This window comes from Podarcis filfolensis, assembly GCF_964270895.1.
Source record: "Podarcis filfolensis genome assembly, chromosome: 4".
Taxonomy (NCBI): domain Eukaryota; kingdom Metazoa; phylum Chordata; class Lepidosauria; order Squamata; family Lacertidae; genus Podarcis; species Podarcis filfolensis.
This window is the reverse complement of record NC_139607.1, coordinates 45,375,397-45,390,235: the sequence shown is the minus strand read 5'-3', so window position 1 is coordinate 45,390,235 and position 14,839 is coordinate 45,375,397. Positions and strand designations below refer to the sequence as shown.

Here is a 14,839-nt window from a genome sequence, read left to right as displayed (position 1 = left end):
CTCATTCCTAGTGAGCAATATTATAGCAACATGCATGATTCATCCTGATCACCTGTACAAGGTTGAGTCTTGCTGTTTATACCTTATTGGGAAAGAATGATTAATTAATTGCCAGTTTCCTGCTTTGTGGAAATAATGTTTGCTCACATTAAAAAGTAAGCTTATTAAAAAGTGGGCTGAAATACCTAAGTTAGATAAAGTGTATATGTGAGTTTGTTAGACATTTGCAATCTGATATCTCATCAGCTAACACCTCAGTACTTTCATTTAAATATCATATCTGTATGTTCGTGCTAACGTCAAATTCAGTGATTGGCTGCAAACATGATTGATGTTTTAAGTGGCATCTGAATATACTTTTGTATAGATAAAGGGAGCAGCTTGATATTAAAGTGGTGTTATTCTAAAACCAGGCAAAAATTAGTAACTTGGTATTTGCCAGGTACAAATTATTACGACAAACTTGGTTTTAGCCATTTTGAGCATTTCAGCTTATTTCCTTGAATTTAAAAAATGTGAATTTTAAAGTGCACAGAAAAAATATAAAGGTTGTTAATTTTCAGTATACAAACTTGTTCAGCGATTGAACTAATAATATCCTAATAAAATTTAAATGCTCTCTAGGCAGGCTTGAATATCTCTAAGGATGCAGCAGGTGTATTCTCTTTTCTTGCACCAATTTTCCAAATTCATAGCAATTTCTTTCAAGTTGCTAAAGTGCATGCTTCTGATTTTGCTTTTGTAAAGATAATAGAAGGCTGTCGCCATCTAATTGAAAATAGTGATTTTATAGTTTGCTTACATTTTGTCAAGAAGTGTGTGAACTTTGGACTGCATTAAGACAACACTAGGTGGAGCTAGCAGTTGATTATATACAGAACACAGCATCAAAGGCTTGGGTTAAGCTGCCTAATGTGCAAGCTGATTTCTATAAAAATAATGGTAATAATTTTTCAAAAACCCTGTCAAGCTTGAAGTCAAACCTTCAAGTCAGGAAATGCTAAAGTTGCTGGAGTTTGAAGGAAATAGACTTCAGCTAGTCCAGACACTGTCCTGCTTAATGAGTGCCATGCGAGGTAATGCTGCAAACATGGGCACAGGTAGAGGGATTAGAGCAAGCAAATGGAAATGAAGGCATAAAATAAGCAGCTTTTTATTCTAGTATACAATTTATCTCATTTGCATCCTCTGTTGTTTCAAGGAACAATAATGTATCCCTCCCTGTTTTCAAAATATTGGATTACATAAATATTTTGGACTTTCTCTGAAATATTTTGTTGAAATGAAAAACTTAGATTAAAGGAATGAATTGGGGGCGGGATGATTACTGGCATTTTGTAATGCACAAGGAAAAGTAGGCCAGAACTGCATGCAAAGTTAACATCCATTTGGTTTTTCCAGTACTTTTGGCAGTGAAATGGTAACATGGAGAATCATTTAGCTGATCCTGTGCACATTTATGTGAAAATGAGTGCCAATGGGATTTACTCCCAAAGAATTATGCAAGAGATTTAGCTTTAATAGGAATGGAAAGGGAGAGACAGGAGATCATCTATAGTCTCCCTGCGTTTCACAACATTTGGAGAGTGTTGATAAAGCTAGAGGCCTGGTTGGTAGTCTAGTACTACCCTGGCTCCATACCTTGAGAAAAATAACATCCTGGTAGAATCACTAGTTGAAAATAGGTTGGGTTTTATGTTGCCTTTGAATCGGGCTTGTATTGTCTCTGGATTCATTAAAACACAACTGGCCAGTCATAATTTTTACTGCTCTTTATTAACCAACCTGTAGAGTCCCAGCAAAAAGAGCTGTAGAATTCCAACAGAAGGAGGAAGAGCAGAGCAAGGAAGAAGTACAAACACAGCTAAGCCTCTGTGACAGGAGGGAAAGTAATAGGGTGCATGAAAACTGCAAAGGCAAGGTAGCTGAACAAATAAAGTCCAATTATAACGATTAGATACTATTTATTATTCCGTATTATTTGTAGAATGGTAGTGCCTATACTGATAATTTTATTATGTCCCTATTTTTATAGTGCTACAACTCTGCAGAATTATTGAATATCTAGGCTTATCTGATTTAAGTGGCAAGGTAATATATATAAAAAAATGCAAAAGCTGGTAAGCATCCAAAATGAATCCTAAACAAAGGAAATGCTATTGCAAGATGCTGACAAAATGAGGATTTTGTTTTTTAAAACAATAGCTCAGCAAGTTTCAGCCTGTGGTTGTTAAGGCCTTCCTCATGGTCAACGTGAAAAAGAAGTCTTCAAAGATCTCTTCTTACTTTATCACTTGTTTGCACTAACTGGCAACATTATACGATTAATGTATACAATTGACCGATATCTGCAGGCTTGCCACAATGGGAGTTTGAAATGTCTCAGGACACCAGGTTGAGGAAGGCTGCTGAATACAAAGAGCAGGTTGTTTTTTTAACAGAATTCTTAACTTTGCTAAGGAAATTCAGTCCCAGACCCAGAACTGAAACTCTCTTAGCCCTTCTCTGGGCACGGTTATCCTTTCTCTCAGCAATGGATTTACTTTGAAGAAGTTGGTAATGATGGAAGACCATCTTGTATCTATCATCCCACCCACTTCTTAAGGTTTGGTTAGGGAACTGTGGAAAATGTATTTCTTGAGCTTAAACTGTCTCTGAAGATCAAGAATGTTGGGGCTGTATTGGGGCATAAGGAGTTACCTTAAACAAAGTTAGACCATTGGTCCATTGAGCTTGGTATTTTCAACACTTAACCTGCAATGGCTGCTCATAGTTTCAAACTGGATGTTTCCAACCCTACCAGACATCTGAAGGCAGCCCTGTTTAGGGAAGCTTTTAATATTTGATGAATTATTGTATTTTAATATTTTGCTGGAAGCCGCCCAGATCAGCTGGGGAAACTCAGCCAGATGGGCGGGGTATAAATAATAAATTACTACTACTACTACTACTACCTGGAGATGCCAGGGATTGAACCGGAGACCTTTAGCATGCTAAGCATGAGTTCTACCACTGAGCTATGGTGCTCCCCTAAAACTGACACTCCCTCTTCCCCTGAAGCAGAGGGGATGCTGCAGCAAGAGTTTGTGAGTGACTGATGTTCTTAAATGTACTTTTTAACACGTGTCAGTGATTAAGAGTAGAGGGACAAATGCAAGTGGTCAAGCACAGGTAGAGGAATTAGAAAAGAGACCTTAGGAGACAGGAAGCAAAACTGTGAACACAAAAGCTACAACTGCAAGCAGCACTGAACCCAGTTGTTTTTTGTCCTGTTTCTGATTTAAAAGGTAAAGGTAAAGGGACCCCTGACCATTAGGTCCAGTCGTGGCTGACTCTGGGGTTGCGGCGCTCATCTCGCTTTATTGGCCGAGGGAGCCAGCGTACAGCTTCCGGGTCATGTGGCCAGCATGACTAAGCCGCTTCTGGCGAACCAGAGCAGCGCACGGAAATGCTGTTTACCTTCCCGCCAGAACAGTACCTGTTTATCTCCTTGCACTTTGACGTGCTTTCGAACTGCTAGGTTGGCAGGAGCAGGGACCGATCAACAGGAGCTCACCCCGTCACGGGGATTCGAACCGCTGACCTTCTGATCGGCAAGTCCTAGGCTCTGTGGTTTAACCCACAGCGCCACCCGTGTCCCTGTTTCTGATTTAGAAGTGGGGAAAGTGGTTTTGGGGAAAAAAAGGGAAAAACAGAGAAATCATATGTCATTTTTCATGATACGTTAGCAGTTAATATATTAAAAGAGGCTCGTAGGAGGGTATTCCACAGTTTGAGAACCACTACCCTACATTAACACCTGACAGAAGTTAATGTGTCCTAATGATTGTATGGAACCAGATTTAGATGCAATGGTGGGCTCTTCTTGTCTACTCTTTCTTTACTGCTCCTGTTGCATAGAAGAAATCTGGGTTTTGTTTGACAGGACTACCAGCCAAAGTATGTGTGAAAACATAAGCTGGTTAGAAATGATGGGCTACTTTGAAAAGTATACTGCTTACTCCCTGAAGGAGCACAATTATATTTGTCAGTTAACATTTACTGAGATGCATGCTAGCTCGTGTGAAGAATTTTCTCTCTTTTTTTTACAATAAAGCCTATTTTAATTAGCTCATTTGAGTCCCTCTGTCTTAATGAGAAATCATTGAGGAGGGAAAATCATTTGAGAGAGGCAATTATGGACGAAACAGAGTTTGTGAAAGCCTTTTGAATGAGGGAGAGAGAGAGAAAGACTAACATCCAGTAAAAATGCTGAGAGAATAAACTGACCAGATTCTGAAAGACTCAAACGAATAGTACTGGGAATCCAAAAGAGGATGACCAAAAATGACTTGAGCCTTGAAATCAAAATGTACTGCCACAGAAGTGAAAGTATCCTGATTCACATTATTGTGACTTCACTCATCAATATTTTACATAACATCTGGCTTTTCTTTACCCTCAAAGTGTTGTAAACACTGTTCTTGATGTCTGAATTACTAGGATATTAAAATCCTGTTACTATTGTTGGGCAGTACTGTATAAGCAAACAAGTGCAAGTCAGTTCCAAAGTTACTTTTAGGGTAATAATCTTCAAACCTCGGACATCTGATATAGTTATTTCAAGCTTTTGAGCATCTGTACTTGCCATTATCAGCTGTATTAAGATACTCTTTAGAAGCACTTCCAGCTGTGTGAAAAGAATCACTTTTCTATGAGTTGATCTACATGAGTTGATCTTCGGCCAAGGCACAGTCTGACAGTCCTTTGGTAATCCTCATAGAACTCTAGCCCAATGGTTGCCATTAATTTGATTCTGATTTGATTTTAAAATGAATTGATTTTAGAATGCTGTGTTACTTTTATTGTTGTTAGCCGCTCTGAGCCTGGCTTCGGCTGGGGAGGGCGGGATATAAATAAAAAATTATTATTATCATTATTATTATTATTATTATTATTAATTAGGGGTTGCATCTGAATAGCACACAAACCCTGTTTAGGTATCATCTGTGCTTTTTTTCTGGGTGTACTCAAGGGTTTGCAGTACCAGCACCATTATTCTAGAAGAAAAACACTGGGTATTATAAATAGGGACCATGCTCAATAGCCCACCTCCCACATTATAAATGCCAAGTAGCATCCACACATACAACATGAACATTTTCAAGGATTGAGCCTTTGCATGGGCAGCTGTACATGCAAAGGCTTCTGTTTGTCCTGGATTCCGTTGGTAGATTGGGTTCCAGATTGTAACAAAGCCTTTTCATGTAGCATGTATGTGCAAAAGCACCCTCCTTGCAGTTGTTTCTGCTGTGCATGCAAACAGTATGGAGAAGGGCTAATCACTGTTCATGATGTCAAAGGCAGGGCTACTCACCCCTACCCGGTCCCTATTATCATGTTTGCCTTAATCAAGAGTGCTGCAGGGCCTAAAGAGGGCTAGACATGTGGGCAGGTGTATGTTGACTTGAATCCAGGGAATCAGTGGCGCCCCACTTTCCAGTTCCATAAACCTCACATGATCAAGCTCACTCAAATTGTTGCATCATTCAGATGCTGCCCTAGTAGCATGGGTTCAATTCATGGAACAGCAATGCTTCCATTTTGGGTGGAAGGCTGGGGGCCCTTATTAAAACTAAGAAGGCCCACCTCCTGAGCATCGAGTTTTAGCCAAGTCATGCCTGTATATTGCATAGTGGGGAGTTCACCTAATGATCCCACTTCCACAATGGGGCTTTTCCTCTCTAGCCCCTCAAATTGGCTCTGAGGGGGTTGGGAGAATCCCCCAGAACAATGTGCAGGAAAAGGGGGACCATTCCATCTGTTTGTAATAGTGCCCTGTTGAATTCAAATGTGGAACCACCTCCCCACCTACATTCAGAAGTTTTAAAGTCCCATGAGTTTTCTAACGGGGTTTTCGGTTAGAAGAGTTATAGGCAACATGAGACTCACTTCCTGTATCTGTTCAGCCCATAAGCTGATTTAGAGAGTGTACAAATTTTCAGGGCAGTGTCTTGGCACCTGTGGCCTACTTCTGATTTAAGATATATTCTGAAATACATCCTTTTAGGTTTCTGCCCTAGTTTCCTGAACCTCATTAATTTTTTTAAAAGGAAACTTTAGAAAATTGGGGGGGGGGCTTATTTCAATTCTATAGCTGGCTGAAGAATAGATATTTGAGGATAAATAGAGTGTGTTTAATTCTGCCACCCACCCAATTTAGATTTGAGACATCCTATCATGCTTGAATGATGTCTGGGAGAGAATGAGTCAAAAGATATTTATGGAAACATAACAGAGCCTTCCCCCATACAGCTGAAGGAATTCAGTTACTCCACACCCGCTGCAGGAATGAATTCTTAATGTCCACTAGAGACGTGTGTTCTTTCATGAGATGAGTGACATTTTTTTTATATTTTTCAACATGACATTTAGCTGCTGTGAGTTATTTATCTTTCTTTTTTATCTTATTCACACACAGAGATATATGCCAATAATATATATAATATATCAAAATCTCAGAGATAGATTAGAAATATGAAGTTTAAAAACACATAAATCTAATGGGCTATTTAAATAGCATCTGAATAGCAAATCTTTTTTCATACGACACCTTTCCAACATTCTTTACATTTCTGAATAGTTTGAAATATACTAGTGAAATGCATTTTAATTCTCTGATTTCATAGGACATTAGAAATAGATTATAGGTATGTCTATCACAGTAATCTGCCAAATTACCTCTATCTGCCCCCCCCCCACACAAACCCTGATATATACTTGTATGTTATGTGGCCAGGAATAATAACTGTTTGATTCTTCATGGAATCAAAGAATACCTTGTAAGAATCTCATACTAATTCTTATTTTTGTACTAAGCAAACACATGGTAGCATGCAAATATCTATTTTTCATTTTCCTTCGTTAAGGAGTTCTCTGCTGAGATCTTTAATTTGTGATAAACAATAAGTAACAATAAATGTAATATTTGATTCTAAAAGGTTTTTATAGCCAATTGTATAATCTAGAGAGCAATGCATCGCCCATTTTGTCCAATTAGTCTCCTATAGGCATTCTAGTCACATGTAGAAGCAATATGCAGACAGGCAGAGCAGGGAATGAGCATGCCAAACTCTGCCCTCCACTTCCCATCCCACGCCACTCACATCGAGTGATGGGTGTGGTGGCAGAGGGCAGAACACTGCATTCTCACCCCGGTTTGTGTGCTTCTTTCACATGAAAATCGAGTGCCATAAGATGGCTATAGATTTGTCAAATGACATTTGTAGTTCTCAATATGTCAGCCCCTAATTTAATATTTACCAAATTCCTAAACAGGAAAAACAGAAGCAGATGAGGTCTCTCTGTATTACACAATTGCATGTTGGTACAAAAATATATTATTCTACAGTGTCCAGCAATGTTTTACAGCATGTCAAGTTAGGGCAGTTAACGCGACAGCACCATAGTGGATATAACATGGTCATGGACGGACTTTGGTCTTTCAAATTTCAGCAGCACCCTGTGTGAGGCCAAAATTCAGTGCCCCCCTGCCTTTCTGCTCAATTCACTACATCATAGTTGCAATCACCTGCAGCACCTTGTAGGCTTGGCATCCAGTGTGGCAGAAATGGTAACACTGCCCTAAATCCACTACTCTAAATCTGCCTTTGTCTTGGCAATATAAAGTAAGCAACAGCTCTGCTTTTACTGCAGAATACCTAATGTATACATAAAGGTGGTCACTGAAGCATAATCGTTTTGATGTAAGCATTCCTATTGGCCAGAGCCATTTTGTGGGGTTATATCAATCATTGTTTTTCAGGTTGTCACTTGTTTCTGGTTGTTGGAACACTTTCATTGTTGTTATATTGCACAAACTCACACTATACTTCTGAAGTGCTACTGAGTTTCCAGCAGTGAAATTTCTCACATTCTATACTTCTAAGGGCAAAAGATGTGAAGGTAGTATAGGTTCTATATTTGTCTTGTAATTATTCATTGAAGGGGTGGGGGTTGGGGGAGTAACACCTAGCTAGTTAACAATAAAGGTAAAAGTCAGGTATCTGCAGTAAATCAAAGAGACATCTTTCTTTAGGGAAAAATATAAGTATTTTTTATTTCTTACGCACTCACAAAGAAAGACATCTTTTTTCTGTGTGTGTGTGCGCACATTTCAAATGAGTCTCAGCTTGACTTTCCCATGGTGGATGCATTCAGCTTGGAGCTAAGAAAATGAAGATTGAAGCTTTCAAGAAGTCAGATCCTTGTAATCCTATTTGCATCAATTTAACAGTACAGGTCTGAAGTTTGATATTAAAATAAACATTGTTAACCTTGGGGAGTAACCAGTGTGGGATGTCACTGATTAAACCTTGCATCACAGCATCCTGGGAGAGGAAGGGAAAGATGAGGAAATCATATATATAAAAGAGATGTTGGATTCTTCTGTATAATAGTTTACTGAAAAAAAATATATGCAAATGATGCCCCCTGCAGAAGGAGATGGTAAAGCAACAAGCTTTTCACAAACCAGAGAGATCTTATAAGAAGTTAACACCTAGCACTGAGGTCTTCCAGAACATAATTTGTTATTTGTGCTTATATATATAGCAGATGAGGGAGACTGAGGGAATGGTGCAAAGTATATGGGCCTGAGAATAAGTAAGGGCCTGAGGCTGCCTAGGAGCACATTTACCAGTATATCCCTCAGAGCAACTCCAATGAAGGGTAAAAAAATACCTGGCTTTTGAAACTAGAGCCCTGTGGCCACAAAACTAATACAGTTCTCACTTTGGATGTGTATAGTACTGCAGTCATCAGTAAAAGAGGATCTGAGATGGAAACATGTTTTTTCTTTTCTTTTAATGGATAGTGACCTGTAGAGTGATGCAAAGGTGAAAAAAGGATTCTGTATAAAATTTTATCAGAGACAACTTGTTATACAGGTTCAATCTTCACAACGCTCTGAGGTACAGGAAGCCTCTTCTACTAACTTTACTTATGATTAACTGGTATGAGAGAACCTGCTGTATCTTGCATTCTCCTTTTAAGTGTGGTGGTGTTTTGAGCACCAGAACACGGGGTTCCAAAGTTATTACAAAGCCATTATCAATAAATTCCTTGAATGGTGTGCCAGTTCGTGGAATAACATGTCAATAGAACAGTATCCTTTTGCAATATTGTCCTAAACTATGTGTTGCTCCAGTCCTAGCAGAATCAGGCTCCTACTGGCAGATGCTCTCTCTCCAAAATGTATTCTTATGGACCACAATATCCTGTTATTCAAAGCTTTCCTGGAGATCTGTCCACCTACAATAAATGTCAGTTCATTAACCACTTTGAGAAGCTTTAGTTTAAAATGACAGGTCATTTTAAAATAACTGAAAAACCTGGTAAAAAAAGAGAAAGATTGTCCTAGCCCAGGGGTCAGCAAACTTACCGCACCTTGGGCCAGTGTCTCCAGCGCCGAACGTGTGGCGGGCCAGAGGGTGGAGGAGCACATGCCCATACGCATGCGCACATGCTATTTCCGGTGCACTTCTGCGTCGGAGGAGCACCGGAAATAGCTTGTGCGCATATGCACGGGCCTCCTCCGACCCATATGTGCACCGGAATAATGCTTGTTCATATGCAAATAACGCTTGCGCATGTGCTCAAGCTATTTCCGGTGCTCCTCCGACCCGAAAGAGGGCAGCAGCGCAGCGTCGGTAAGAGCAGGCGGTGGCAGCAGCAGGTGGCGGGGGGCTCCGCGAGTCAGATAAATGAGTCCCTTGGGCCTTATCCAGCCTGCGGGCCTTAGTTTGGGGACCCCTGTCTTAGCCATATGAAGGTCGGATAGAGACTGGGAATCAGGACTGCTGTGACTGTGTGGGAGCTGTGGGCAAAGAGGTAGTAGACATGTTCAGACATTCAGAGAAGAGACTATGGGGCTTGAGTATCTGAAATATTGCTGTCTGAGTGCCCTGCCTGAGCACATTCAGGCACATAGCCAAGTTGCTGTTGATTCATTAAATTTCTTACCCACCCTTCACCATGGGTAGGTTACAATGATTTTAAAATATTGAAAAAGTCAAAACAACTTACAGCCAAGAGAACAGAGTGAGTCCTATAATATATAGCTCAGGTGTCTAAAGGCCAAGGTAGAAAGGTTGATGGATGACCCAGTACTTCCTACTGGTCACAGAGGTGAGAACCATGAAGTTTGTTCTTAATCACTTGTCACAAAAACCGAGATGCATCTCCATACTTACAGGAAGTGCACTGTAGACTTCATAATGTATATAAACAGCAGGAGCAACCCCCTTAGGACCGAAATAATTCAATTGCTACTTAACACTTTCTGAAGAAGTAGGTTTTTAGTGCTAGCAAAATAAATTGCACAAACCCAAATAATAGACTGTTCCACATCTTGAATTATTCAAGGATTTCCTCTGCTTCAAAATAACCATTTTTAAATGCTCAGCTCCTTGCTATTTGATTTAACCTTAACTTGGGCCCCTGGAGCCTGGTAAACTTGGAGAGCTTTGCTGCTTTTACTGGATTCTAAATTAACTGTAGCCACTCAGGAAAAAGACCTGAACATTATCATGTACAATTCAATAAAAGCGCCTATGGTTTGAAAATGTTGGGATGCATGTGGAACAGAATAACAAATCACGCTGAAGAGAAATGTAATGCTATTAATATTACTTGAATCAATAATAAGCTTCTGCCTGGAATGCAGGGTTCAGTTTTGCTCAGCTTATCTTAAAAGACCTATTCCTAAATTATGAAAGATACAAAGAGAGGCAAGAAGCATAACTGGCTAAAAACAGTTTTGAGAGTTTTATATCGCAGGGGAAATGATGAAAAGGGGTTGACACAGGTGCATGTTATGTAAACAGAGAAATGGTCCTTAAAATGCTATTTTCTATATTTATAGTGATATTTCGCTCTTTTCCTTTATGCTGTCATCAATAGTCACTAGTGTTAGGCACAATGAAAACAAAACTATACAGAGAGGGGTGGATCCAGACTTGTGATCAGCCAGTTTCTGCTTGAGGGGTCAGGGATGTGATTTTTGCCAATTCCTATCTAGAGAGCATTGATCCTTAGCATGAATCTCACTTACCGTATTTTTTGCCCGATAGGACGCACCGGCCCATAGGACGCACCTAGATTTGGGGGGGGGAATAAAGGGGAAAAAAATTATTCCCCCCCCCAGGCGTGGGGCTGGGGCGGGGGAAGCCCGAGCTTCCCCCTCCCCCAGCCCCCAGAACGGGACCCAGAGCCATGCCGAAGCTGCGTGCAGCTTTGGCATCGCTCTGGGAGCTTGCGGGGCTGGGGGAGGGGGAAGCCCTCCGCCAGCCTTCTAACCAAGTCGGAGGACAGCGGGAAAGGCGCGCTGCGCCTCCCGCTGTCCCCTGAGTTTGTGGGGCTGGCGGTGGGGCTCTCCTGAAGCCTGGAGAGCGAGAGGGGTCGGTGCGCACTGACCCCTCTCGCTCTCCAGGCTTCAGTGAAAGCCTGCATTCGCCCCATAGGACGCACACACATTTCCCCTTCATTTTTGGAGGGGAAAAAGTGCGTCCTATAGGGCGAAAAATACGGTACATATTCTGTTGGAAAATATCGGCTGATGAAGACTATTATGAAGGAGTAGTATCATTCCAGAGACACTGTCCTTTTTAGGCTTTTGAGACGTCTTCTGTTGAAACTTTTGAAAGACTGTTGTGAGACTGTCCTTAGACATCTGTTTTGAACACATGGCTTGATGGTCCTTGCTACCACTCTGTTATATTGTACATATGAACTTTGATTGGCTTATTCCTGTAATTTGAATGATATCATTATTCTATTATATATTCTCTACAAACTATTAGCCTATGTGTTGTGTTTGTATTGTAAAAATATGCTCCAGCAGGTTGGCAGACCTCCAGAACAGTGTGAGGGGTGGCACTGGTGTATGTGTGCAAAAATAGCTTCCCTACCTTCAGCAGGTAGTCTCTACTGGATCCTGGTTCCTTCCACAAATGGAAAGAGGGCTTCCACTCACAAGGGCAACCCTGTATCCAACCAAATTTCCTCCCTTTGCTTATTAATCTAAGGTTACATATACTTTCACCTCTCTGTCCTTCATAAAGTAAAACCAACCACTTTCCCTACATTTATGGGATTCCATCCAACACACTACCTCCCGTATCCTCAAATGCCATTGATAATATCTGGCAGGAAAACAAAGTGCTTTTATAGCTAGCTCTTTTTGCTTAGAAAGCCATATGTTATAAAATATGAAGGCATTATTACCAGCAATATGTTGGTAGTCATTTATAACTGTTATTAGTATCTGTCTTTTAAAACAGATGTGGCTAGATTTGAATGTAAATAAAAAGTGAGCCAGTTCACATATGTAAAGTGTCTGCTTCACCCACACTTTGTGTTTTTTGTTTTGTTTTTTCATTCTGTGCATCTTTCATCCATTTCAGTGAGATCTGGATGCTGCATGGAGATAACATGCAACTATTCCCTTTATTTCTGTGATCACAAAAGGTACTGATATCATCCCAGCAATGGCTTTGGTTTTTCCGTGTGCAGATCATTTTACATTGGCATTTCTTCATGTGACTTCCCCCTCCCCCATGCAAAATATGTGAACTGCCCCATAAAATGAATTAGCAATATAGCTCGTCTCTACCAGTATGTATATTAAACAGCTACAGTAGCAGCAAGTACATTACAAAATGAGCAAATTTCCATGCTTTACACTAATGAAGCCTCAAAAAAAGGTTTTTGTGTAGAAATGTACTTTGTTGTCCTTGGTTTTGTTCTCTGCTCCCCCCCTCCACTGGCAGAGAAAGGGGGGTGCGGTGGGTGCTGTCCGCCCCAGGTGTCATCCCTGAGGGGGGTGACATTGCTGCGCCACTCCACTGGGACACCTGCTGCAGGTGGTATCTCCCTGGGACGCTCGCCCTGCCCTTGGGTGCACAAGGTGCCAGAGCAGCTAGCTCCGCCTCTGCTCCCCCCCCCCATTTCCTCTATCTGTCCCATGTTTTCCTGCGTAATTTAGTATGATAGATGCTAATTTCAGTCTCACAATATCTATAAGACTCTCTTTCTCCTTGCCTTCATTTGTGCTGCTGCATTTCACTCCATTGGCAGTATCTGAGAAAATGTTCTCAGGCTCCTACTTACCTGTTCTAAGCTACCCTGCGATAAGAGATATTTTCCAAAGATGTAAAGGAAGCCAACTGACTGTACTTGTCGAAGAGAGGCTGAAATGACAGGCATATGTTTAGGTAACATGCCAGCCTTCCTTTGCATGCTGCTGTCACCTATTCTGAAGTTGCTCAAGATTAGATTCGAAGCGGTGCAAAAAGGCACTGGGCAGGCAGATTGCTGCTGCTTTGAACTCTATGTATCAGATTGACTTCTCTGTCAGATATTATTAAACTAGAGAATAGCTGGTGGATGTTAGTGGTTCAGGCTAGGATTTCTTTCTCCTTTTAAATCATTCATCAGCTTTGGGAGAGTTTGCATTGGGCTAGATAACATATAACCCAACTTCACTATTGTCTGCTTTTTGTAACTGTTCACATCATTGTGGATAACTTGGTTCTGACTTGTTGCAAATCTGTGGTATTTTATTTCTTTTGTGGACTGTTATCTTGTTACCCAACAGGAGCTCATAATTTGATTTTTTTACATGAAGGCTAGACATCTTACAAATCAGCTCACCAATGTAGTTTTGCCCTGTTGCAGCCCTTTAATAGCATAGGCTGGCATATTTTCTATATTTTGCTTATGCTGGATATCACATCTTTTCTATTACTTTTATGGGATCTTCTATATTTGGGAGGAAAAAAATCTGACCTAGGGGCTCCATTTTTAAATATATTTATATTTTTGCATGTTTGAAGGGTATCTTCTCTTGGTTCAGTTTTGCTCATTGTGGTGGAGGAAGAAAGATAGAAAAAAGAATTTTTTTAGTTTAATTGGCCAAGTTTGTGCTAATGATGCTCATGGCTTGAAGGGTTTTCTTTTAAGTTTAGCACATTGTCATTCTGCCAGCAAATGCTCAAGGTGACTTAATTGTATTCTGGTTGAGACTCTACCCCTGCAGTTAGTTTTTTCTTGCAGTTCCTTGTGTGCTGAGGGGTTGGGTTTAGATGCAGCTGGAGGAGCAATAGCCTCACACACGAAGGTGAGAGAGGATAAGGTCCTGAAGTGGTGGACAGAATGCATCAAGAGAACTTAAGTTACCATGCCTTTCGCCACTAAAACAGTCTTCCTGTTCTTTGTAGGGACCCTAAAATAAGAACATTATAAGGTTCTTGAGATTTAATATTATTGTGTGCAAAGCCTGGAGGAAGGCTTAAAATTTGGGCTAGGGGGCATATAAATTTACTTTTTAGTTTTTGAATACTAGTAGAAATTAGAAGCCTGGAGACTTTTCACAGTATCTGATAGTTTGCTATTCTTCTCTTCATGGTAGGATTGAGGGTGACTTGGGACAGTGTTATTGGAGGGATACTTTGCAGTTGGCAAGTATCTGCTTTCAGCCTCAGCTGCTGGTCAAAAGAGCTTGATGGCTCTACTGACCAACCAAAGTGGTTCTGCTGCCTTCTTCAGTTACATTCACTAATCCTCACTATAAAGCTTATCTTATTTGGTTGAATCAGCAGCTGGCAGTGGCTTGTCCATGGGGCCCAGGGGAGGCTGCATGCAGATCTTTATTGAGAGTGAAGCAGCTGATTGAACAGCAGCTGAAATAACAGGACTGGTATGAATGCTGATAGAGAATATGAAAGCTTCAGGTATTTACAGAAGTCACCTGAGGACAAGCATATTAGCCTACCCCTGGGAATAGACTTGAAATGCTGAA

The 14,839-nt window shown here is 40.7% G+C and overlaps 1 protein-coding gene across 19 annotated transcripts in view; it reads left to right on the top strand.

Annotated features, from left to right (window-relative positions):
• DMD (dystrophin) overlaps positions 1–14,839 on the top strand; it is a 953,416-nt gene that overhangs the window by 73,051 nt on the left and 865,526 nt on the right. The window lies entirely within an intron of this gene.